This window comes from Cervus elaphus, chromosome 9, assembly GCF_910594005.1.
Source record: "Cervus elaphus chromosome 9, mCerEla1.1, whole genome shotgun sequence".
NCBI classification, from domain to species: domain Eukaryota; kingdom Metazoa; phylum Chordata; class Mammalia; order Artiodactyla; family Cervidae; genus Cervus; species Cervus elaphus.
Window position 1 is genome coordinate 44,538,334 of NC_057823.1, and position 28,000 is coordinate 44,566,333.

The 28,000-nt window shown below is 39.8% G+C and overlaps 1 long non-coding RNA gene across 1 annotated transcript; it reads right to left on the reverse strand.

Annotated features, from left to right (window-relative positions):
- Nucleotides 1–5,863: 5,863 nt before the first annotated feature.
- Nucleotides 5,864–27,984, reverse strand: LOC122700027. Its single transcript, XR_006342715.1, has 4 exons — nt 27,617–27,984; nt 11,504–11,790; nt 8,956–9,164; nt 5,864–6,616 (listed from the first exon to the last, which is right to left on the reverse strand). It is a non-coding gene; the product is annotated as an uncharacterized LOC122700027 (long non-coding RNA).
- Nucleotides 27,985–28,000: the final 16 nt, after the last annotated feature.

A 28,000-nucleotide genomic window follows, 5' to 3' on the forward strand; every position in this document is an offset into this window, starting at 1 on the left:
TTGGGTGAGGTAGTCCCTAATATTGTGGGCATTTGTTATGATGTAAAAGTTTCTGATCCATGACAACTCAATATTCCCAGTAGCTGTGGGATGGATACTTTGGCCTTCAGCACAGATCTGGGTTTCAGAGTATTGACTGCATTTTTCCCTCTTCCTTCCAAACCCAGGGAAAGCCCTCACAATCTGATGAAGTCTCTGGAACTCTGGAAGGTGTTTATAACTCTGTGGGAAGCATACACTCTGCTTCCATCTTTACCATTGTTGTGATGAGAGGGAAAGAAATTGGGGAAGAGCAGTGTCTCTCACCAGAACTCAGTCCACTCACTTGTGGAATTTTGTACAGGTCCAGAAGTGGTCCAATCTCACTGAAAATGCTCATGCAGTTCCTGTAACTATCTAGAGTCCTGTGGTCACTTTCAAAGGCATTGTAGAGATCATAACCCAAGGTCAGTTTGGGAAGGAGATGAGGGGTTTTGTTGATCTCCTCAATGCCAAAGACAAAGGCCAGAACATGTTGGTAGCTCTTCGTGAAGAGCCTAAACAGTGGGGACAGCATTAGGCAGAATGGTCAAGTAATTCAGGGGTATATCATAAGCCAAGTCAAGGGAAGGGAAGGGCTTTAAGCCAAGGTTTTCCACAGAGGTTCTCCTGTCTTCTCATATGGAGATGGTATGAATAAGGTTCCCAGGGATCTAGAAGACATTGGTAAGGCTCTCTTATTGTGAGGAAGCAAATTGTGGCCAATCCACCTAGAGAGGTTTATAGTGCACTGGAAGTGGTGTGAGGTGGTATTTATTTGGAATATATAGCTGTCGATGGAATAGACTTTTTTTTTTTTTTGCTCTTTAAAGATCAAGTGCATCAAGATAGCAAGATATTCTCCTCTACATATGTAAGGAGTAAAAAAAACAGCTCATAAACCATTTTTGAAAGATAGTTGATTCTCAAATGTCATCTTGTTTTTCTTAGGGCTGAAAGTCAAGATGCAAGCACCTTTCCCATACTTCAAATACATTAAATAACACCAGATTTCAAAGTTCCTACATTTGGGGGGATTTCTTTCTGACATCATATTCAGCTGATGCATTAGAAGGGACTTTCACTATTATTTTCTTTTCTGTTGTTTTTTCTTTTTTAATTTTTATTTTTAACTGGAGGATAATTGCTTAAAATATTGTGTTACTTTCTGCCATACAAGAACATGAATCAGCTATAAGTATACATATAACCCTTCCAAATAGTGCCTCCCTCTCATGACCCCTGCCCCCATCTCACTCCTCTAAGTTGTCATGGAGCACTAAGCTGAGCTCTTTGTGTTTTATAGCAACTTCCCAACAGCTATCTATTTTACACATGGTAATGAATACAATTTAACGCTACCCTTTCAATTCATCTCACCCTCTCCTTCCCCTGCTGTGTCCACAATTTGTTCTCTACATCTGGGTCTCTATTCCTGCCCTGCAAATTAGTTCATCAGTACCATTTTTCTAGATTCTCTCTCTCTTTCTCTCTCTCTCTCTCTCTATATATATACATACACACATATATATATGTATGTATATATGTATATGCAAGTATATACCCTGAAAAAACATTCATTAATTCAAAAAGACATATGTACCCCAATGCTCATTGCAGCACTATATACAATAACCAGGACACGGAGGCAACCTAGATGTCTGTCAATATTTGAATGAATAAAGAAGTTCCAGTACTGGAGAAGGAAACGGCAACCCACTCCAGTACCCTTGCCTGGAAAATCCCATGGACGGGGAAGCCCATAGGGTTGCAAAGAGTTGGACACGACTGAGTCACTTCCCTTCCCTTTCCTTCCCTTCCCTTCCTCCTGCCCTCCCCTTCCTCCTTCCCTTCTTAAAAAAAAAAAAAAAAGAAGTTCCAGTACATACATACAATGGAATATTAGTGATATAAAGAAACAAATTTGAGTCAGTTAAACTGAAGTGGACAAACCTACAGTCTGTAATACAGACTGAAGTCAGAAAGAGAAAAACAAATATCACCCTTATTTTCCATTCTGATTAGTCAACTCTTATGAAGACAATTTTGCCTAATTATATTGTCTTTGAGATACATGCATCCATTCAAATAGTCTTGTTTTTATTCAACAAACTCTATCTTTTTCTTCTATCAATCATTTTTAATTTTATATGTGACTTTTCTTCTATTGAGGTGCTAATCCTTTGCTTATTTATTCATAATACTCCTTATATAATAATTATCTGAGGCCATTGTTATAGATTTCACAATTATTTATCACAATGATTTATTCAGAGCTATTTAAACATCAAAAATCATAAATATTTAGAAAATGCAATTATGGTAACATCAGAAATTGAGTCACTCAAAACTCAGACATGACTGAGTAACTTACACTTTCTGATATTACGATAATTGCATTTTCTGAATATTTAAGATTTTTGATGTTTAAATAGCTCTAAATAAACCATGTGATAAATAATTGTGAAATCTGTAATAATAGGCTCAGATAATTATTACATAGGAATATATGAATAAATAAAGAGCCAGCACTTCAGTAGAGATAGCATAAAAGACAAAAGACTATGAACACAGTGTTGAAAAATAGATGCAATGGCCAAAAACCATAGGCAATGATACTGAGATTCTAATTAGCAAAAACGTGCACTGTAATATCATGGCCTAGTATTATGTGGGAGAAGGCAATGGCAACCCACTCCAGTACTCTTGCCTGGAAAATCCCATGGGCAGAGGAGCCTGGTGGGCTGCAGTCCATGGGGTCGCACAGAGTCGGACACGACTGAAGCGACTTAGCAGCAGCAGCAGCAGTTATTATGTGCCTCTGAAGTGAAGCAAAATTTGAATATTCAGTTTTGCAAGAATGTAGAAAAAGGATGACCCTGCCCTCTGCTGGCTGTATTGTGAAGTGCTAGTTCCCAGCAGATTTCTTGACAACACACATCAAATGCTCTATGAAAAGTGCATGTGTCTTGGTCCAAAAATTTTTAAGTATTACAATGACAGAAATGTTCCCAGTTTATTATAAGGAATTAACAATCCATAATTTATTACTGAAAAAATTAATGGCAATGAATTAATAAATATTCCATATCTATATGAAATCACATTTGTATACATTAAACAATAACATAAAAGTCTATTTACTCATGATAAGTAATGTTCAGGATAAACTGTTATGTGAAAGAAGCAGTTTACAGAATCAAGTTGATAGTATATATTCATGCAGTAAACCACATAGCTTAGAAAAACATGCCAGAGTTGAGAGTCACATGATACCTGCAGCCCTTGTGCCCAGAATGGAGATATGCAGAAAGATCCCTGCGTATTGTACAGTAGTAATTCTGAAAGTTTGGCCTCCAGCCACTTGACATTACTAAAATTCTCAAACCCTCCACCACACAGACCTCATGGACAAAATGTGTTCTCTCTTTCCCCTCACAGTATCGAGAATCAGATAGGTTCTTTATGGCCTGGTACTCATTTCCTGCCATTCTAACCCTGTTAGAAGGTCAATAATCAGTAGCTTTCACCAAACTGGAGAATGTACGCTCATCTAACAACCTGTATAAAACATTTCAATTTATGTTTTGGTAAAATACACAGAAGCAAACCAAGAAGAAAGGAGACATGAAATGAGACACCTGGAAGGGACAAAGATTGAGCACAAGAGGTCATCACACAGATGAGAGGAAAGGTCAGAGCCTTCCAGTGCAAGGACCCCTACTTAAATGACTAGGGTTAAACAAAATTCCAAAAAGAACTAGTAACAAAACAAAGTATGTAGATTCTAAATATCTCCACACTCTTCTGAGGACACCAACATGTTGATAAATGGTGCAGAAGCACTGCTTATTCTTTCAACCAACAAAGCAGGAACAGGACACAGGTTGCTCAAGAAAAACCAGTTTTTAAGCATTGGTACTAAACTCAGTCAGAGACATGCATGCCACAGGATTAGATAAATCCAGATTTTGAGGCAATTCCTAATTTCTCCTGGAGAATTTAAAATTATAGATCAAAATGATCTATAATTCCTCATAAATATTGTTTTCTTCTTTTGGCTTCTGGGAAAGAGGTGAATGCCACATTACTGATGAGATTAAATTAATGACCTTTAGGAGACTTATCTTTTATGCTGGTGAATCCAAGCACTTAGGGTCTCTATAGGAGGAACATTTCAACAATGTCTGTGTCAGCAGTGAGCATAACAACTGAGCCACTTTCTCTTAAGCCAGGGCCAGGCTTACTGATGACCTCAGGCCAGGGCATCAGTGTTTCAAAGGCCTTGTGTGCCTCAGTCTAGAGGTCCTGGCAGTAGGAGGGACTGGAGTTCAGCAGTCTCACTAATTCTAAGACCTCCAGGAACAGAGCTTCAGTACACTGCTGGTGAAGTGAATGGGGTTGATACATCATTCTCTCCTCTGTCTTGAAAGGAGCAACGAGATAAAACATTTCAGATAGTCGAGGGACACAGAAGAAGTGTGTGTGTGTGTGTGTATTAGTCGCTCAGTCGTGTCCGACTCTTTGCAACCCCATGGATTGTAGGCCGCCAGGCTCCTCTGTCCATGGAATTCTCCAGGCAAGAGTACTGGAGTGGGTTGCCATTTCCTTCTCCATACAACTGCCTGTGTGTGTGACAGAAGCAATAGACCATTCTAAATCCCATGGGCAGGATTTCTGCCATTTCTGTGACAACTAAGGTCATTTCAAGGAGGTGAAACACACACAGATGTACATACAAACAATAACTTACCAAATGAATGTAATTTCTTCTGGCCTGCACACAAAAGAGAGCAGGAATATTTCTGCTTTCTAGCCCAAATTAAAAAGGGGGACAAACCCACCCACTTTTAGATCCCCATCTCTATAGGCACTTAGCTTGCAGTGTTGTAAACAGCCATCCTTACCCATCTCACATGCTATGTGTAAAGGCTGCAGGATTAGGAAAACACTAACCGGAGAGAATGACATGGCAGGGTCTGCCAGAGGGAGACAAAGATCTGTGTCTAAGCTGAGGAGAAGCTGAATCAGGTTCAAGTCTATAAGGCTCTGCTCACATACAGCACAGCATGTGCCCACATTTCCTCTGTCTCTCAACCTGTGTGAACCCTACGTGACATGTTGCATGCTGATGTCCCGGAGAAGGGCACAGTTAGAATCAGAAAGTAGGTGTGCATAAGGGAGTCACAGTGCTGAGACCTCACCCTCAGTGTCACTGTGACAGGAGCAGCCTGGCTTCCCCTTTTTTTTAACTGCTTCATATCAGTCCCATGGAGGACGTCTGGGGAGGCTCCCGCCCTGCAGCCCTGCACCTGTCTCCCTCTATCCTGATGAAAAACAATGAGGAAAAATATGTTTTTCCCATTGCCTTTTTTATTTCATCATAGTCTGTGACTCTCAAACTTCAGGCTTGGGGGCGGATTGAGGTGTGGGAGAGACACGTGGATCCTACACTGAGAGCTCTGCCATCCTGTGTCCATGGCTGATGCCCCTCCAGGGAGCTCATGGTTTCTGTGCCATAACTGCTCTCACGGTCTTCACAGAGTTGGAATCAGCATACGACATGTTAACATCATTTCAACTGATTCTTTAGCAAGAAGGGAGATGTTAATTATCAATTACTGATCATGGTGTTTATGATAAGAAGCTGTGTTCTTTATAGCAAATACAGTTTTTTTTTTTTTCAAAGTTATTATATCAACAGCCTAATGTTACACCTTAGAGTACTGGGAGAATATGGGAAACAAAATTCAGATCTTTCACATGGAATGAAATAATACATTTTTGAAGAATATGAATGAAATAAAGAAGAGAGAAAAATATAGAAAAACAGCAAATTGTGTTCTTTGCCAAGATTCACAAAATAAAATTTCTGTACTGGCTGAGATAACTGACCCTGATTACCAAGGGGAAATTGATCTGCACTCTGCAATGAAGGTGAGGAAGCCTAAGTCTGGAAATCAGGAGATTCCTTAGGGCATTCTTAGTATTAGTATATCTCATGATTCAAATCAATAGAAAACTACAGAAAAACAAACCAAGCAGGATTACTAATGATTAGATCCTTCAGGAATAAAAAAGAGAGTTATCCAACCAGGTGAAGATCCAGGAACCACTGAGGCGCTTACTGAGGGTGAAGTGAATAGGAATGGGTGATGGAGACAGTTATAAATACCAGCAAGAAAAGGCAACCAGCATCAAGAACATGAATTTAATTGTTATGAGTATTTTTTCTTATTCTGTTTTGAATGAATCAGAGTGCATTTATTACATAGATGAATATGTGACTAGTGAGAGAGGTCATTATAAGAAATATGTTCTATCAGGGCAATTGGGCAATTAAAAGCCCAAAGCTGCAGTAAGTTGTCCTTCCTCTGCCTTAGTTGCACTCACAAGACTTAGTCAACACTGCCACACACAGCCTCTGCTCTCAGGAAGCTCGCATTTCTCCAGAAGTCCTTCAGAACAACTTCCTATTCCTGGCCTTGGATAAGCACTGGGGCCTGGCATTGTCTTTCTCTTCGAAGTGGAATACAGCCTTATGAACTTCTCTGTAGCCTAACAGTCTCTTGGATAGCTGTACCACATGAATTTGAACCTGGAAAGGCAAGAAAATTCCAAGGCAGGTGAAGTAAACGTAGTCTCAGATGAGTCCCTCAGAGAGCCATCATTTAGGTCAAAACATGGAATCCTAATCTGTTAGAATAAGTGTCATATAGCCCTTCTGGTAGTAGTAACCTGTGCTAAGCATGTGAGGTATTGTTTAAAATATTTCTCTTGAGCTGTGGAGTAAAAAACAGTACCAGGGTAAATGAAAATAAAGTGAACTTCTAGAACAAAATTCAACCAATATTCCTTCCTTATGCATTCTGCGTGTTGGAAGGTTTTGTTTGGATGCCAGAATTCTCAAAAAGTTAATTCTGATCATTATTTTTCGGTTTCTTTAAAACTTTCTTAAAATAACTACTTTGCATTTTTTCTGATACTTTATCCTGACTGTTTAAGCAACCATTGTTCAATTCCTTAGTCTCTTGTGATAGAAGCATTGTTCATTATCCTGAATCCGAACTTTTGGTATAATCTTGGAAAGGCCACTTATGTTACTAAGAGCAACACAAAATAATCTCTAAGTTGTATATCAAATATTATAAGTAAAGTCAGAAGAAAATTAACTTTCTGAACTCACCTTACACATATATGCTTTAAATTTATATTAAAAACTATTAGAAAGATAGGACATTTATTTGAACCCATTAGTTTATTTTCTTCAAACAACAGATTGATTCAACGTATTTGTCACTTGCATGTCAAGACATAAATTCCTAAGTATACACTGAAAAGGGGTTGCAGATACACAAAAATCTGACTGAAAATTCAGATAAAATTCATTTTTTAACTCAGTAAGATGTGTTGAGCTTATTATCATCATTATTGGTCTCACATTTAAATCAGGACCACAGTCCTTGCTCCCATGATTGTTTGCAGGGTTTGTGAAAATAGTTGTATCTGAAAGTAATTCATTTTCCTGAGACAATGTTAGAAATCATGTAGACTCCATTTCTCTTCACACCATAATCATTTTATGCGTCACTTGCTCTACTTTGCATACATCACTATAAGTAAAATAGTTGGAATCAGAAATGGTAATTACATCAATATTTTCTGGCATTGTGTACATTCTAATCGGAGAAGGCAATGGCACCCTAGTCTGGTACTCTTGACTGGAAAACCCCATGGATGGAGGAGCCTGGTAGGCTGCAGTCCATGGGGTCGCTGAGAGTCAGACACAACTGAGTGGCTTCACTTTCACTTTTCACTTTCGTGCATTGGAGAAGGAAATGGCAACCCACTCCAGTTTTCTTGCCTGGAAAATCCCAGGGATGGGGGAGCCTGGTGGGCTGCCGTCTATGGGGTCGCACGGAGTCAGACACGACTGAAGTGACTTAGCAGCAGCAGTAGCAGTACATTCTAATGAAATATAAAGATTTTACTAATTTTTTCCTTTCATAGGTTCTATTAAGCCTTGTATGGATATTTTACTACATTACATCCTATATGTAATATTCCTATTATATCCTGTAATATTTCCTACCCAGGAAATATTTTTCTAGAGAACTTTCTAATGCAAATAGTTACAAAGTCTCCCCCTCAATGGCAGCATTTTCCAAACAGAAATAACATATATAGATCTATATAAAACAAATGTAAAAAAAATTCTCCGTTGTGCCTAATCCTGTGGAATTTGAGACAAAGATATGGTCATGATGCAGCATCTCAATAAAATACAACCAGATAACTTCCAGTTGTTTATTGATAACCTGCATCTGAAGGACATTTACCTTCCAGGGTAGAAGCATAGGTTGCTCTGCATTAACTAAGGATCCCATTTCTATTTTCACCAAAAGCATTTCATGGAGAGCTTGGGCCACTGCATAAATAGTATTATACATTAAATAGCCAGATTTAGACAAGAGCATCATGTCAGTACTTGTTGACATGAGCTCTATGGAAAAATTTGGTGGGGAGTCTTCAATTCTACCAAGAGGAATTTCAGGAATTGGGCAGTTAGTCTTTCGAAGCCAATGACCAAAGTAGTAGAAGTCTGTCTTGTTTTAAAAGGATCAGTATTCTTGAGATAAAGTTGAAGTCCTGGGATTTCCCTCATCTGGTGTGAAAAAAAGAGATTTCCATTGACAGAGGATGGCATATATTTTAGCTCATTCAAAACATTATCTCCATTTGCTACCATAATCCACACCTTGTCCCAGGTTACATACCAATGGGTTTCTCTATTGATAACATAGAAGTTATCCATATCAGCATGTAATATATACACATTTGTGGATGAAATTCTGATTTTATTGTCAAAATCGTCAGGGTTTTCTTCCACAAACTGCCTTTCAGCAGGAACCTTTGCAGTAAAGTCCACACATATACCTTTCAGTATCATCTCTGCTTTCAGGTCCCAAATAAACTGCTCACTTTCTCTTTCTTCAACAGAAGAGAGTGATACCCACGTCCAGTCAAAATGCAGCAATAGTCCAATCATTGCATGGGTGAGATAGCTGTCATGACTGTCCATCCGATAAAGAGATGAAAATCGGTCTTTATTACCAAATGAAGAATCGAAAGGACCATATGTGACCCTAAAAAATAAAAAAATAAAAATAAATAAAGATAAACAGGATTCTGAATTTAGGGCTGTCTTCTTTGACAGAGGATGAGGCAGGGAGAGTGACAGGATTATTTGATGAAAGGAGAGACTACCATGGACATCCAGAGTTCTCATTTCATTCTGAGCATACAAAGCCTGTGTATCCTAGACCACTTGCTTTTGAAAAGGACATGAGGCTACTTCTTAAGATGATATCATTTGAGCCCAAGTATAAGAGAGAATGTGTAAGATCCCTGTGTGCTTATCTCCTTCGATGGTAACTGAAGAAAGCACAGTTTCAGATGTTACACAAATGTCACCGTTGTATGACTTGTGCTCTGTATGACTTGTGTCCCTTCATGTCTCACAGCCTTGTTGTGGTGAAAGGATTTGCATAACTCCACGAAGCTATGAGCCATGATGTGCAGGGGCACCCAAGATGGAAAGATCATAATGAAGAGTTCTGACAAAACACAGTCTGGCTGAGGAGGAGATGGCAAATCACTCCAATATTCTTCCAACCAGAACCCCATGAATAGTATGACATGCAAATGTTATGATCCCAGAAGAGGAGCCCAAGGTCAGAAGGTAACCAATATGCTACTGGGGAAGACCAAAGGGCAATTACTAATATCTCCAGAATGAATGAAGGGGCTGGGCCAACGTGGAAACAACAGTCAGTTGTGAATGTGTTTGATGGTGAAAACATGTCTGATGCTGTAAAGAACAATATTGCATAAAACCTGGAACGTTAGGTCCAAGAACTATGGTAAATTGGACATTTTCAAGAAGGAGATGGCAAGAGTGAACTTTGGCATATTAGGCATCAGTGAACTAAAATGGATGGGTATGGGTGAATTTATTCAGATGACCGTTATACCTACTACTGTGGGCAAGTATCCCTTTGAAGAAATGGAGTATCCCTCATAGTTAATAAAAGAGTCCAAAATGCAGTACTTTGGTGCAATCTCAAAAAGGACAGAATGATCTCCCTTCATTTCCAGGACAAACCATTCAACATCACAGTAATCCAAGTCCATGCACCAATCACTGCCTCCAAAGAAGCTGAAGTTGACTGGATCTTTGAAAATTTGTAAGACCTTCCAGAACTAACACCAAGAAAAATGCTCTTTTCATCGTTGGGGATTGGAATACAAAACTTGGAAGTCAGAGATACCCGGAATAATAGGCAAGGTTGGCCTTGGAGTAGAAAATGAAGCAGAGCAATGGCTAACAGAGTTTTGTCAAGAGAACACACTGGTTATAGCAAACATCCTTTTCCAACAACCCAAGTGAAGACTCTACACTTGAACATCACCAATCGTCAATACTGAAATTGGATTGATTATATTTTTTGCAATCAAAGAGACAGAAGCTCTATAAAGTCAGCAAAAACAAGACTTGGAGCTGGCTGTGGTTCAGACAATCAGCACCTTATTGAAAATTCAGGCTGAAATAGAAGAAAGTAAATGAAACAAGTTGGTCCTTCAGGTATAACCTAAATCAAATCCCTTATGATTATACAGCAGAGGTGACAAATAGACTGAAGGGATTAGATCTGGTAGACAGAGTACCTTAAGAACTATGGATGGAAATTCGTAACATTGTACAGGGTGCAATGACCAAAAACATCCTAAAGAAAAAGAAATGCAAGAAGGCAAAGTGGTGGTCTGAGAAGGCTTTACAAATAGCTGAGGAAGAAAAAGAAGTGAAAGGCAAGGGAGAAAGAGAAAGATACACCCAACTGAATGTGGAGTTCCAGAGAGCAGCACAGAGAGATAAGAAGGCCCTCTTAAATGAACAATGCAAAGAAATAGAGGAAAACAATAGAATGGGAAAGATTAGAGATCTCTTAAAGAAAACTGGAGATATCAAAGGGACATTTTGTGCAAGGATGGGCATGATAAATGACAGAAACAGTAAGGACCATGCTCCCTATTGTCATATCTGCCAGACACTGGCTCCCGGCTGTACTCTGAGAGAGCCCTGTTTTGGGGTGAGGCAGTCCCCTATCGAATGGGCATTTGCTATGATGGAAAATAGCAAATTTTGATCAGCAAATACTGATCCACGACCACTCAATATTCTGAGTAGCTGTGGGATAGATGCCTTGGCCCTAAGTATCCATCTGGGTTTCAAAGTACTGGCTGCACTTCTTCACCTTCTTCTTCCTTCCAAACCCAGGGAATAACCTCACAATCTGATGATGTCTCTGCAATGGGTTTATATCTCTGTGGGATGCATACACACAGCTTCCATCTTTATCTTTCATGTGATGAGAGGGAAAGACATTGGGGAAGAGCACAGTGTCTCTCACCAGACCCCACTCACCTATGGGATTTTGTCCAGCTCCAGAAGTGTTCCGATCTCAGCTGAAAATGCCCGTGCAATTCCTGTAACTATGGCCAGAGATTTCCTCTGTCTCTGGCAGTTGTAATTAAGGACAGATCAACTCCCTCCAGACAGCCAAAAGAGGGTATTTTCCAGAGTCCTGTGGTCACTTTCAAAGGAATTGTAGATATCATAACCCAAGGTCAGGTTGGGAAGAAGATGAGAGTTCTTTTTGATCTCCTCAGTGGCGAAGACAAAGGCGAGAATAGTAGCTCTTCATGAACCACCTAAACAGAAGGGACAGCATTTGGCAGAATGGTCAAGTAATTCAAGGTTATATCATAAGCCAAGGCAAAGGAAGAGCTTTAAACCTAGGTTTCCCACTCAGAGATTCTCCTTTCATATGGAGATGGTGTGAATAAGGTTCTGCAGGCTCTGGAAGACACTGGCAAGGCTCTCTTATAGTGATGAAGCAAATCTTTGCCAGTCCACCTGGAGAGGTTTGTAGGGCACTGGGAGTGGTGTGAGGTGGTATTTAGTTGGAATCTACAGCTGTCAATGGGATACATTTTTTTTTTAGCACTATAAAGGTCAGATGCCTCAAGGTAGCAAGACAGTCTCCTCTAGGTATGTAATAAGGAAAGTTAAGGTGCAAGCATTTCTCTTTCCCCATACTAGGAATAGTGTAAATAGCACCAGATTTCAAAGTTCATAAAATTTTTGGAGAATTTCTTTCTTACGTCATAGTCACCCGATGAGTGGCGGGACTTTCACTGTTGTTTTCTTTTTTGTTGTTGTTTTGTTCTTTTCTCTTTTTTAATATTAAATTTTAGTTGGAGGAAATTGCTTTACAATATTGTGTGCTCTCTGCCATAGAACAACGTGAATCACCTATCAGTGAACATATATCCCCTCCATCTTACGCCTCCCTCTCATGACCCACCATCTCACTCTTCTAGGTTAGCAGAGAGCACTAACCTGAGCTCCCTGTGTTTTATACCAACTTCCCACGGGCTATCTATTTTACACAGGGTAATGTGTATAATTCAATGCTACTCTCTCAACACTTACCACCCTCTCCTTCCCATGCTGCGTCCACAAGTTTGTTCTCTACTTCTGGGTCTCTATCCCTATCCTGCAAATATGTTCACCAGTACCATTTTTCTAGATTACAATAGTATAGAAATCTATAATCTATACTAATGGGCTCAGATTATTTTTATGCAAGATTTATTTTTATGATGACTAAGTAAGCAAAGGACCAGCAACTCAGTAGAAGAAAAGTCACATATAAAATGAAAAATGATAGAAAGAGTTTGTTGTAATCACTGAATGAAAACTTGAATATCTGAATGGATGTATATATTTCAAGAACTGTCTAACTAGACAAAATTGGCTTCATAAGAGCTGACTAATCAGGATGCAAAAGAAGAATGTTATTTGTTTTGCTCTTTCTGACTTACTCCACTTTGTATAACAGGCTCTAGGTTTGTCTACTTCAATTTAACTGATTCAGATTGATTCTTTTTTATGGCTAATATTCCATTGTATTTTTGTACTGGAACTTCTTTATCCATTCGTTTATTGACAGACATGTAGGTTGCTTCCATATCCCGGCTATTGTAAATAGTGCTACAATGAACATTGGGGTTCAGTTCAGTTCAGTCCAGTCGCTCAGTCACGTCCAACTCTTTGCGACCCCATGAACCACAGCATGCGAGGCCTCCCTGTCCATCACCAACTCCTGGAGTCTACCCAAACCCATGTCCATTGAGTCGGTGATGCCATCCAACCATCTCATCTTCTGTTGTCCCCTTCTCCTCCTGCCCTCAATCTTTCCCAGCATCAGGGTCTTTTCAAATGAGTCAGCTCTTTGCATCAGGTGGCCAAAGTACTGGAGTTTCAGCTTCAACATCAGTCCTTCCAATGAACACCCAGGACTGATCTCCTTTAGGATGGACTGGTTGGATCTTCTTGCAGTCCAAGGGACTCTTAAGAGTCTTCTCCAACATCACAGTTCAAAAGTATCAATTCTTTGGCACTCAGCTTTCTTTATAGTCCAACTCTCACATCCATACATGACTACTGGAAAAACCATAGCCTTGACTAAATGGACATTTGTTAGCAAAGTAATGTCTCTGCTTTTTAATATGCTGTCTAGGTTGGCCATAACTTTCCTTCCAAGGAGCAAGCGTCTTTTAATTTTATGGCTGCAGTCACCATCTGCAGTGATTTTGGAGCCCAGAAAAATAAAGTCAGCCACTGTTTCCACTGTTTCCCCATCTATTTGTCATGAAGTGACGGGACTAGATGCCATGATCTTAGTTTTCTGAAAGTTGAGCTTTAAGCCAACTTTTTCACTCTCCTCTTTCACTTTCTTCAAGAGGCTCTTTAGTTCTTCTTCACTTTCTGCCACAAGGGTGGTGTCATCTGCATATCTGAGGTTATTGATATTTCTCCCGGCAATCTTGATTCCAGCTTGTGCTTCTTCCAGTCCAGATTTTCTCATGATGTACTCTGCATGTAAGTTAAACAAGCAGGGTGATAATATAGAGCCTTGACGTACTTCTTTTCCTATTTGGAACCAGTCTGTTGTTCCATGTCCATTTCTAACTGTTGCTTCCTGAACACTGGGGTACATGTGTCTTTTTGAATTATGGTTTTCTCAGGGCATAGGCCTTTATATGTGTGTGTGTGTATATATATACATGCAATTATGGTAATATAAACAAGTGTGTGAGTGACTTAAAAAGTCGGTCATGACTGAGCAACACACAATTTTTGATATCACCATAGTTGCATTATCTAAACATTTAAGGTTTTTGATGTTCAGAATAGCTCTATATAAATCATTGTGATAAATAATTGTGAAATCTCTTCCCACGGCCTCAGATAATTATTACATAAAGAATATTATGAATATAAGCAAAGGACCAGCACTTCATTCGAGATAATACAAAAGACAGACTCTGAACAAACACAGTCTTGACAGAAGGGTGCAATGGTCTAAAGTCGTAAGCAATAATATTGAGATTCTAATCAGCAAAGACTTGAACTTTAATGTTGTGGCCTTATATTTTGTGCTTCTCAAGTGAGGAAGAAGTTGAATATTCAGTTTGGCAAGAACTTGGAAAGAGTGACCCTGCCCTCTGCTGGCTGCATTGCGAAGTGCTAGTCTCGCAGCAGATTTCTTGACAGCACATACAAAATGCTGTATCAAAGTGCATGAGTTTTGAGCCAATAAAGCAAAATGATTGAAATCACAGAAAGTTTATAAGTTTATTATAAAGAATTAATAATCCATTATTTTATTGTAAAAATTAATGACATTGAATTAATAAATATTCCATATCTATATGAAATCACATTTGTTGAACATAAATAACATCAAAGTACATCTACTCAAGTTAAATAATGTTCATGCTGAACTGTTATGTGAAAGAAGCAGTTTACAGGTTGACAGGATATCCCACGAAATAACCCACAAAAGTTTAAGAAAGCATGCCAGAATTGATAATTACGTGATACCTGCAGCCCTTATGCCCTGAATGGAGATATGCAGAAAGATCCCTGTGTGCTGCACAGAAGTAATTCTGAAAGTTCGGCCAACTCCTTGACATTACCAAAACTCTCAAACCCTCCCCCACACAGACCTCATGGACAAAACTGGTTCTCTTTATCCCCTCACAGTGTTGGGGATCTTCACCCCCTGATAGTCACTACCTGCCACCCTAAACTTGGGAGAGGGCAAATAACCAGTAGCTTTCACCAAATTAGAGAATATACATCCATGAAATAACAACTCAATTCATGTTTCTGTAAAATATACAGAAGCACACCAAGAAGAAAGGAGACATGAAATGAGACAGCTGGAAGGGGCAAAGATCGGGCACAAGAGGTCATCACACAGAAGAGAGAAAAGGTCAGAGCCCTCCAGTGCAAGGACCCCTATTCAAATGACTACGGTTAAACAAAAACTCCAAAAAGAACTATTAAGGAAATAAAGTACATAGATTCTAAATATCTCCACACTCTTCTGAGGACACAAACATGTTGATAAATTGTGCAGAAGCACTGCTTATTCTTTCAACCAACAAAGAAGGAAGAGAACACAGACTGCTGAAGAAAACTGGTGAAGCATTGGTACTGTAATTCAACCAGAGACATGCCTGCCACACAATTAGATAAAGTCCAGATTTTGAGGCAGTTCCTCATTTTTCCTAGAGAACGTAAAATTATAGATAAAAATGAAGCAATAACTTCCTCAGAAATATTATTAACTTTTTTACTTTTGACTTCTGGGAAAATAAGCTGAATACCACATTCCTAATGGAATTAAATTAATTATCTTTAGGGGGCTTATTTTTTTATGCTGGTGAATCCAAGCACTCAGGGTCTCTGGGGAAAATATTTCAACAACGGCATTGTAGCAGTGAGCATACACGCTAAGGTACTTTCTCCTGAGTGTGACCTCAGGCCAGGGCATCAGTGTCTCAAAGGCATTGTGTGCCTCAGTCTAGGGGTCCTGGCAGTAGGAGGGGTTGGGTTTCAGCAGTCTCACTAATTCTAAGACCTCCAGGAACAGAGCTTCGATACCCTGCTGGTGAAGTGAACAGGGATGACACATCATTCTCTCCTCCTTCTTGAAAAGAGTGACGAGATAAAACATTTCAGATAGTAGAGGGACACAGAAGCAATAGACCATTCTAAATCCCGTGGGCAGGATTTCTGTGACAACTAAGGTCATTTCAAGGAGGTGAAACACACACACAGATGCACACATATAGACAGTAACTTACCAAATGAATGTAATTTCTTATGGCCTGTGCACAAAAGAGAGCAGGAATATTTTTGCTTTCTGGCCCAAATTAAAAATGGGGACAAACCCACCCACTTTTAGATCCCCATCTCTATAGGCACTTAGCCTCTGATGTTGTAAATAGCCATCCTTACCCATCTCACATGCTATATGTAAAGGTTGCAGGATTAGGAAAACACTAACTGGAGAGAATGACACGGCAGGGTCTGCCAGAGGGAGACAAAAACCTTTGTGTAAGCTGAGCTGAGGAGAAGTTAGATCAGGAGCACATCTATAGGCTCTGCCCACAAAGAGGAAAATTTCCCCTCACATACAGCACAGCATATGCCCACATTTCCTCTGTCCCTCGACCTGTGTGAACCCTGCAGGGCACATGCCAGGCTCATGTGCCAGAGAAAAGCACAGTTAGAATCAGAAAGTAGGTGTGCATAAGGGAGTCACAATGCTGAGACCTCACCCTCAGTATCACTGTGACAGGAGCAGCCTGGCTTCCCCTTCTTTTTACTGCTTCATATCAGTCCCATGGAGGACGTTTGGGGAGGCTCCTGCCCTGCGGCCCTGCGCCTGTCTCCCTCTATCCTGATGAAAAACAATGAGGAAAAATATGTTTTTCCCATTGCCTTTTTTATTTCATCATAGTCTGTGACTCTCAAACTTCAGGCTTGGGGGCGGATTGAGGTGTGGGAGAGACACGTGGATCCTACACTGAGAGCTCTGCCATCCTGTGTCCATGGCTGATGTCCCTCCAGGGAGCTCACGACTGTCGTGCCACTGCTGCTTTGATGGATTTGACAGATTTGGAATCAACATACAACATGTTAACATCATTTCAACTGATTCTTTAGCGTGATGGGAAATGTTAATTATCAATTATTGATCATGGCATTTATGATAAGAAGCCGTGTTCTTTATCTCAAACACAGTTTTCTTTCTTTCAAACTTATATCAACAGCCTAATATTACACTGCAAAGTACTGGGAAAATATGAAATACTGATCTATCATATGGAATGAAATATTACATATCTGAAGGATAAGAATGAAGTAAAAGAGAGAAAAGTATATAGAAAAAGATGGATTCTTTCCCGAGATTCACACAAATTACAAAGCTTTACATACATTGACCAAGAAAAAAAAAGAAAATTCAATTACTCAAAATAATAAATGAATTTGTGTCCATTACTAGTGAATGTATAGAAATACAAAAGATCCACAGAGAATATATGTACAATTGTGTATCAATAGATAATCTAAGAAATTAACAAATTCCAGGGAATTCTCACACCAAAACTGATTCAAGAAGAAATAGAATGTGATCCCTATCAAATTACCAATGGCATGTTTCACAGAACTAGAACAAAAAATGTCACAATTCATATGGAAACACAAAAGACCCTGAATAGCCAAAGCAGTCTTGAGAAAGAAGAATGGAGCTGGAGGAATCAACCTTCCTGAATTCATATTATACTACAAAGCTAGTCATCAAGACAGTATGGTACTGGCACAAAAACAGAACTGTAGACCAATGGAACAAGATAGAAAGCCCAGAGATAAACCCATGCACCTCTGGGTACCTTATTGTTGACAAGGGAGGCAAGAATATACAATGGGGCAAAGACAGCATCTTCAATAAATGGTGCTGGGAAAACTGGACAGCTACAAGTAAAAGAATGAAATTAGAACACTTCCTAACACCATGCACAAAGATAAACTCAAAAATGGATTAAAGACCTAAATGTAAGACCAGAAACTATAAAACTCTTAGAAGAAAACATAGGCAGAACACTTGATGACATAAATCAAAGCAAGATCCTCTATGACCCACCTCCTAGAAGAACAGAAATAAAAACAAAAGTAAACAAGTGGGACCTGATTAAACTTAAAAGCTTTTGCACAGCAAAGGAAACTATAAGCAAGGTGAAAAGACAACCCTCAGAATGGGAGAAAATAATAGCAAATGAAACAACTGACAAAGGATTAATTTCCAAAATATACAAGCAGCTCATACAACTCAATGCCAGAAAAGCAAACAACCCAATCAAAAAGTGGGGAAAAGACCTAAACAGACATTTCTCCAAAGAAGACACACAGATGGCTAACAAACACATGAAAAGACACTCAACGTCACTCATTATTAGAGACAGGCAAATCAAAATGACAATGAGATATCACCTCACACTGGTCAGAATGGCCATCATTAAAAAGTCTACAAACAATAAATGCTGGAGAGGGTGTGGAGAATCGGGAACGGTCTTGCACTGTTGGGGGAATGTAAGTTGATACAGCCACTATGGAAGACAATGTGGAGATTCCTTAAAAAACTAGGAATAACACCAACATATGACCCAGCAATCCCACTCCTAGGCATATACCCTGAGGAAACCAAAATTGAAAAAGACACATGTATCCCATTGTTCACTGCAGCACTATTTACAATAGCTAGAACATGGAAGCAACCTAGATGTCCATCAACAGATGAATGGATAAAGAAGTTGTGGTACATGTACACAACGGAATATTACTCAGCCATAAAAAGGAATGTATTTAAGTCAGTTCTAATGAGGTGGATGAACCTAGAACCTATTATACAGAGTAAAGTGAGTCAGAAAAAGAAAGATAAATATTGTACTCTAATGCACATATATGGAATCTAGAAAAATGGTACTGAAAAACGTATTTACAGGGCAGCAATGGAGAAAGAGACATAGAGAACAGACTTATGGACCTGGGGAGAGGGGAGGAGAGGGTGAGATGTATGGAAAGAGTAACACGGAAACCTACATTACCATATGTAAAATAGATAGCCAACGGGAATTTGCTGTATGGCTCAGGAAATTCAAACAGGGGCTCTGTATAAACCTAGAGGTGTGGGATAGAGCAGGAGATGGGAGGGAGGTTCAAAAGGGAGGGGATATATGTATACCTATGGCTGACTCATTTTGAGGTTTGACAGAAAACAACAAAATTCTGTAAAGCAATTATCCTTCAATAAAAAAAGAAGAAATAGAAATTCTAAATAGATCTGTAACTAGTAAGAAAACTGAATCTGCAATCCAAAAAGTTCAACAAAGAACAGCTTTGGACCAAATGGTTTCACTTTTGAATTCTACCAAACATAAAAAATTAAAAAGTGATAATCATTGTCAATGCTTCCAAAAACTTGAAGCAGGGAACACTTTGTAACTCATTCCATGAGGTCAGTATTACCATTCAAACAAAGCCAGAGAAAGACAATACAAGAAAAACAAAGAAAGCTATAGATGAGTATACTCATGAATACTAATAGAAATATCTTCAAAAAATACCTTCAACATATACTAGCAAACTGAATTTAGCGACACATTAAATAGACTTTGAACAATAACCAAATGAGATTTTCCTGGAATCATAAAATCTCCAAGTATGAAAACAGATTCATGAAATACATAATAAGAAACTATTAATGCCCTTTTAAAACAAAAACACTCAAAAGAGGAAAGAGGACATTTCAGTATAGTAAGAGCCAGAGATGAATAACCCACAGCTGTCATTTCAGTCAATAAGAAAAGTCTGAAATCATTTTCTATAAGACTATGAACAAAACAAAGATGCCAACTTTGGCCATTTAGATCAACATAACATAATGTCCTTGCTAGAACAAATAGTCAAGGAAAAGATAAGAAAAGGCACGTACATTCGAAATAGAGGAAGTAAAATGATCCCTGTACACAGATGAAACAGTTTACTATGTAGTGACACTTAGCTTAATGCAGACACAGACACACAGATGGGCACACACACACACACAGTTAGACCAAAAAAATAAATTCAGTAAAGTTGCAGGATAGAAAAATCAACACACAAAAGTTATTGGTTATTGCGCTTATATATACTAACAATGAACAACTGAAAAAGGAATAAAACGCTTAGCAATAAACTTAAGCAGTGAGGCAAAAGGTTGTATTCCCAAAGCTATGAACTATTGCTGAAATAAATTTAAGGAGACACAAATACATAGAAAGACATCCCATGTCATTGACTGGAAGACTTAATACATTAAAACATCAATACTATACAAAGTGAACTATAGACTCAATGCAATCTTTATTGAACTTCAAAAGATATTTTTGTGGAAATAGAAAAATTTATCCTATAATTTATTTCAAAAGTGCAGGCACTCTGCATACATCAAAGAATCTTGAAAAGGCAGGTCAGAGTTGGAGGTATTAAACCTCATAATCAGAAAATATCCTAAAAGGCTACTCCAAAGTAATTAAGACACTGTGGTACTGGAATAAATGTTCAGTCACCAAGTCATGTCTGACTCTTCCTGACCCCATGGACTGCAACATGCCAGGCTTCTCTGTCCCTCATCATCTCCTGGAATTTGCCCAAGTTCACATCCATTGAATTGGTGATGCCATCCAACCATCTCATCCCCTGTCAACCTCTTCTCTTTCTGCTTTCAATCTTTGCCAGCATCAGGATCTTTTCCAATGAGTCAGTTGTTGGCATCAGGTGGCCAAAGTATTGGAGCTTCAGCTTCAGCATCAGTCCTTCCAATGAATATTCAGGACTGATTTCCTTTAGGATGGACTGGTTGGATCTCCTTGTAGTCCAAGGGACTCTCAAGAGTCTTCACCAACACCACAGTTCAAAAGCATCAATTCTTCAATGCTTGGCCTTCTTTACTGTCCATTCTCACATCCATACATGACTACTGGAAAGACCACAGCCTTGACTATTGGGACCTTTGTCAGCAAAGTGATGTCTTTGCTTTTTAACACGCTGTCTAGGCTTGTCAAAGCTTTCCTGCCAAGAAGCAATTGTCTTCTAATTTCATGGCTGGAGTCACCATCCACCATGCTTTTAGAACCTAAGAAGAGGAAATCTGTCACTGCTTCCACCATTCCCCTTCTATTTGCCATGAAGTGACGGAACTGGATACCATGATCTTAGTTTTTTGAATATTGCATTTTAACCAGCTTTTTCGTGCTCCTGCTTCACCCTCATCAAGAGGCTCTTCAGTTCCTCTTTGCGTTCTTCCGTTAGAGTGGTATCATCCGCATATCTGGGGTTGTTGATATTTCTCCCAGCAATCTTGATTCCAGCATGACGTGTGCTCTACAACATGCTCAGAATAAAAATCTGTGAGGAAAGTAATTTAAAGCCCTGGCCAATGTCATACACAGTTTTGTGGGGGATATTGATCAGGTAGGATATGTTTTAAGTATTTTTCTATTATTGACATTAGTCTGTTGTGCCAAATCAAAATAATAACAGACATTCTGAAACAGGTGGGTTATTAGTGTCTGAAGATTTATTAGAAATTAAAGGGTACCTTACGGGGAAGTCAATGAGTCCCGCATCTAAAGCAGCTCCTGTCTTTTTTTCTTTTGGACTCTTTTCATTAAGGGACATTGCCAATGTTTGTGTGTGTGTGTGTGTGTGTGTGTGTGTGTGTGTGTGTGTGTGTGTGTGTGTGTGTTAGTCGCTCAGTTGTGTCTGACTCTTTGCAACCCCATGGACTGTAGCCTGCAAGATTCTTCCGTCCATAGAATTCTCCAGGCAAGAATGCTGGAGTAGGTTGCCATTTCCTTCTCCAGAGGATCTTACCAACCCAGGGATCGAACCTGGGTGTCCAGCATTGCAGGTGGATTTTTTACTATCTGAGCCACCAGGGAAGCCCACTTTAGGTAGTGCTGAAAAAAGTAGATGGTGTTAGTTGCTCAGTCATGTCAAACTCTTTGTGACCCCTTGGATTGTAGCTCACCAGGCTCCTCTGTCCATGGAATTCTCCAGGCAAGAATTTTGGAGTGGGTTGCCATTCCCTACTCCAGGGGAATCTCCCTGACCCAGGTATTGAACCTTCATCTCCTGCATTGCAAGCAGATTCTTTACCATCTGAGCCACCTCAGAAGCTCCTTAGGTAGTGTAGGAATATCAAGTCTTGTTTTAATCACATAAATATAAGCAACTATCCTCCCCAAAAAAGCAAACATATAACTTAAAAAAAAAAAAAACAATTAATAAGACACAAGCTTTTGGTGGTTTTTTCTGGCACATGCCATTCTAACTTACAATCATGAACTAGGAGAAACCCTAAGGCTCTGGTTACTGTAATAACAGTAGAGCATGAAGAATTCCTGCCTCCTTGTGGCCATTTCCCACAACAGCAACTTTAAAGATATTGCTTATGTTGCAGTGAAGTGTTTCCTTTTTCTCTTTTGCCTTTTGAGTCCTCCTCTACATTATCTGTTCCTGATCTACAGTCTGAATTGATAACTAAGTGTCCTCCTTTTTAGAAGACTAACCTATTGACTGTTTTGAAACAGTGCAAAAAGAACAAAGAATGCAGAATCCTTACACCTTTGTGGAAATAAAAAATTTTGGAGGAAATAGCAAGATGGCTTTAATCCTCAAGCTGGCAGAGTAGAGAACACAGTAGGCTCATGCCTCAGGAACAGTGTCTTCCCCTCCCATGGGGAATTAGGGAGATCATATAGTTAGGGCTCATAGTCAGAGGTTGGAGATAAAAAGCAAAAGTATACAGATTCTGTATTCTTTCTTTTTGCATTGTTTCAAAACAGTCAATATGCTGGCTTCAGATAGCTGGGTAACTTAGGTCTGGCAATCTGTCTCAGTAGTTGGGTCTATTGTCTTTTGTGGATTGCACTTCGACTTTCTGTAATGCAAAAAGAGGGAAAAACATACTACAAGGGGGTGGTTTGCAGAGAGAGGGCTGTAAAGTTAAGCATCAGGATGTGACTAATATAAAAGATAATAGATGCAGAGTGTGGCTCACGCAGAGTTAGAAGGCGATAGGTGTGGGATATCCCTGGAGAAGGGGATGGCAACCCACTCCAGTATTCTTGCCTGGGAAGTCCTATGGACAGAGAAGCCTGGCGGGCTACAGTCCATGAGGTCATAGAAAGTCGGACACAGCTGAGCAACTAAACAACAACAACCTAAATTCCAATGAAATTTTTCACAGAAACAGAACAATCTAAAGATGTGTGAGGAAGCACAAAGAACCCAGAATAGCCAAAGCAAATCTGAGAAAGGAAAACAGGCTGGAAGCATCTCACTCCTGGAATGCACATTACATTATGAAACTAACATAAAGAAGTGTGGAATTGGCACAAAAACAGGTACAAAGACCAGAGGACCAGGGAGAGAACCCAGAAAAGTCCTAAGGGCATGTACTCAGTTAATTCACAAGAATTAAGAAGTCAAGAACATACACCAGGGAAAGGACAGTCCCCTCAACAAATGGTGCTGGGAAAACTGGACACCACATGCCAGAGAGCAGCACTGAACTCTGTCCACACCACACACAAAAAACTGGCTACACACAGAATTCTCCACACCAAGTCACTCCTCCCCTGGTCCTCTGAACACAGACACTCCTCAGCAGTCAACCACACACAGGCACCGTCTCTCCACTTTTCCTCAATTTTCTTCACTTTTCCTTCAGCAGCACCACCTCCAGGAATGCCCTGAGAGACCCAACTTCTGTAAGAGTGAACGGGACCCCACAAAGTCCCAAAGCAGAAGCCCTGGCGGGTCCTGAGGGGACACGACTCCTGTTAGAGTGGTCTTGACCCCCACACTACAACCCCCGTGTTCCAGAGGCCAAAGAGTCAGAACAGGTTCTGAGGAGATGGGGCTCCCATCAGCTGTGCTTGGAGCCAAGTCCTCAGGCAGAATGCACATCCCCAGGGCGGCTCAGAGAGGCGGGCTCACGTTCCCTTCCAGCCAATGGGAGAGCGCAGAACAAACCACCCTCACCAGTTCAGCGGAGACCCCGCTTTCCGAGGGCAGTTTCACTGCCTCCATTAAACTGGGGAAAATCAAATTGAAACAGAACGAAATAACCCATGACTTTTCCAAAATTGTTACAGAACAATTAACTGAAAACCATATGGAATGAAATGACTATAAATACAACCTTTAAAATGCAAAACTATCAAAATTACTGAAAAACGTAGAAGAAAATCTACATGACCTTGGCTTTGGTCTGCAGATCATGAGCTTTGAGTTTAGCCCACAAACAGAAAGTGCACGAAAGAAAAATTATTGTGGACTTCATAAAGTTAAAGATTTCTACTCTGGAAGACCTTATCCAGAAAGTCAAAACACAACCCATGAACTGGGAGAAAAATATTTGTAAACTACATACCTAATAAAGGATCTGGACTCAAAATAGACAAAGACCTCTAAGAAAACCCATTAAAAAAATGGGTAAGAATGTGAACAGACACCTGGCCAAAAAAGATATACAGATAGTAAATACTGCACAAGAATTAGATAAAAACATCATACTACTAGGGAATAGCAAGTTAAAATCAGAGATATCACACCACACCTATTAGGACAGCTAAATTCCATATATATGGCCATATCAACGCTGGAGAGTGAGGAACAAGAAATCTCCTTCAATGCTGGTGGGATATACATACAGCCACTTTATAACACAGTTGGCCATGTTTTCCAAAGCTAAACTGCGAGATCCAACAATCATACTTTCAGTATTGAGTCAACTGCTTTGAAAATTTATCCCAAATTCAAACAAGGATGCAATTATGCACTGCAGCACTATTCATAATAGCTAAAATTTGAAAAAAATCAGGATATTCTTCAACAGATTAATGCATAAGCAAGATGGGGTATATCCATGTCAAGGTGAGTAGAATATGCCACCCCAAAATATGCCTCTCTGGCATAAGGATTATTTCAGTCTAATTAAAAAAAAAAAAAAATTACAGGACTCTCAGAAAACTAAGTAGCAATTGCCCTTTTGTGAAAAACATTTACAAAAGAGAAATCTCCATATTTAAGGGCTGTCCCTCTTCGCACCGGAAACAGTATAATTAAAACTCAAGTAACTTATCAATGGAGAAGTCCAGACTTAAATCTGCAACAATCATATGCTTCTTTATTGTGTTTTGCATGATAATGTGTCATAATGGGCTTTCCCCCTTCCCCAAGGTCTTTCTTTTATTTTTATCTGAAGATGGCATTTGAGGTGATGGCTTTGGACATTTCAGGGAGTGACTCAGGTTTCCTGGGTAGCTCCACTATATACAGGAGGTATCAGTCAGTCAGTCAGTTCAGTCACTCAGTCATGCCCGACTCTGCGACCCCATGGACTGCAGCACGCCAGGCCTCCCTGTCCATCACCAACTTGCAGAGTTTACTCAAACTCATGTCCATTGAGTCGGTGATGCCATCCAACCATCTCATCCTACTCATCCCCTTCTCCTCCCAGCATCACGGTCTTTTCAAATGAGTCAGTTCTTTGCCTCAGGTGGCCAAAGTATTGGAGTTTCAGCTTCAGCATCAGTCCTTCCAATGAACATTCAGGACTTATTTCCTTTACGATTGACTGGTTTGATCTCCTTGCATTCCAAGGGACTCTCAAGAGTCTTCTCCAACACCACAGTTCGAAAGCATCAATTCTTCAGGGCTCAGAGTTTATGGTCCAACTCTCACATCCATACATGACTACTGGAAAAACCATAGCTTTGACTAGATGGACCTTTGCCATTAAAGTGATGTCTCTGCTTTTTAACATGCTGTCTAGTTTGGTCATAACTTTTCTTCCAAGGAGCAAGCGTCTTTTAACTTCATGGCTGCAGTCACCATCTGCAGTGATTTTGGAGCTATTAGACTTCTGTTTTTCTCCTGGAGGTGTCTCAAACTCTGACACGGTGCTTTTATAAAATAACGAGAGAATGAAGCTGGGCTCCTGAAGGCCACTCCTTCTGGTCTAAGTTGCTTCTATCAGTGTTGCAGTGAAAAGGAAAAAAGAGGAATGACTTTCTTTTCTTTTCCGAGAACAAAGAAGATAAAGAGAACAGTGAGCAGACCTGATCCCTCCAAGCTTTTACTTCACTGTCCCTAATCTGTAACTAAGCCTGCTTTTCTGCTCCCTAACTCTGCATGGGCTACATTTTGCATCGATTATCCTTTAACTCCATTCTACTTACATCTTGGTGCTTACTTTTACTGCAGACCACCCCTTGTAGTTTTCTTTCTTTTTGCATTTCAGAAAGAAGGCTGCAGTGCGATAAACCAGGGACAACCAGACCCAATTATTGAGCTACCTGATATTAGTTCTGACTTTTGTGGGTTTCTGATGTTGTTGTTGTTTTATAATTTTATTTATTTATTATCTATTTTTGGCTGAACTAGGTCTTCCTTGCTGTGTGGACTTTTCTTTAGTTGAGGAGAGCAGGTGCTTCTCCTCATCACAGTGTGAGGGCTTCTCATTTAACTATTGAGCGCGGGAGCCACAACTGCTGTGCCCACATGCCGCAGCTACAGAAGCCCACAAGCCCTGGAGCCTGTGCTCCACCACAAAAGAAGCAACACAATGAGAAGCCCTCGCACCACAACAAAGAGTAGCCCCCACTTGCTGCAACTAGAGAAAACCCATGCACAGCAACAAAGACGCAGCACAGCCAAAAATATAAATAAAATAAACAAAATCAACATTTTAAAAACTTAAAGTAAAACAGATAATCAACAAGAACCTACTGTATAGCATAGACAACTACACTCAATATTTTGTAATAACCTATAAGGGGGAAAGAATATGAAGAAAAATAGATATCTATATCAAGATTAGGTCAGCTGGAATGTAAGGGTTGCTGATGGTGACTGGTTCTGACTCAAGGCTTCAATCAACTGAAGCTTGAGCTCTGTCACTGGCCCAAGGCCATTCATGGACATGCCTGTAAACTGAAAGTGTTAGTCACTCAATTGTGTCAGAACCTTTGTGACCCCATGGACCACCAAGTTCCTCTGTCCATGGGATTCTCCAGGCAAGAATACTGGAGTGGGTAGCCACGTCCTCCTCCAGCAGATCTTCCCAAACCAGGGATCAAACCCAGGTCTCCTGCACTGCAGGCGGATTCTTTACCGTCTTAGCCACCACAGAAGCCTGAACATGCCTGTTCCCATAGATTAAAGCTTCCCCAACTTTGCAGTTTGGAGAGACACTGCTCTGGAAAGTTCCCTGGTGTTCTCCATATTTCTGCAAGTAATACACCTTTCCTTCCCACGAGCTTTGGTTGGGTTGTACCTTCTGGCTCAAGACCCACCAAGAGGCAAACCCACTTTTCTGGTAACATCTCTCCATCCAGACTCCCAACCAGCACTCTTGGCCCCACTTGATAATAATTTCTACAGTCAGTCGTCTTGCTTCCAATACATGAAAATAATGTTATTTTTCTATGAGTAAAGCTAGGTAAGCACCAGAAAGTATCCCTGTTTTATCTTGTGAAGCCAGTAGGTGTCAAGCAAACTCACCTCTGTGGATCCATTGTCCTCCCACTGGATGCCTCCTTTCATGGAAAACACTTGCAGGGCTTTGGGGTTTTATTTATATCTCATTTCTGAAGTCTTTTAATACCTACATTAAACATACAGATTACTCATCAGTGCCAACTTCTGCTTTGAGGTTAAAAATCCTCCAAATTTTTTCTAATATTCTTATTATTCCATTCGTTGCGTTTAAATCTTTGACCATATGTTGTTCCTCTTGTGTCTCATCAGAATTTAGTTAATTACGCAATTTTTCCCTGAAAAAAGCAGTACTAATCATACACAGTTCTTAGAGCCAAAACTGGATTTTACAAGGTAGGGCACAGGTGAGCCTACGAGAAAGTTCAGGAGCACTACTACAGTCTGGTA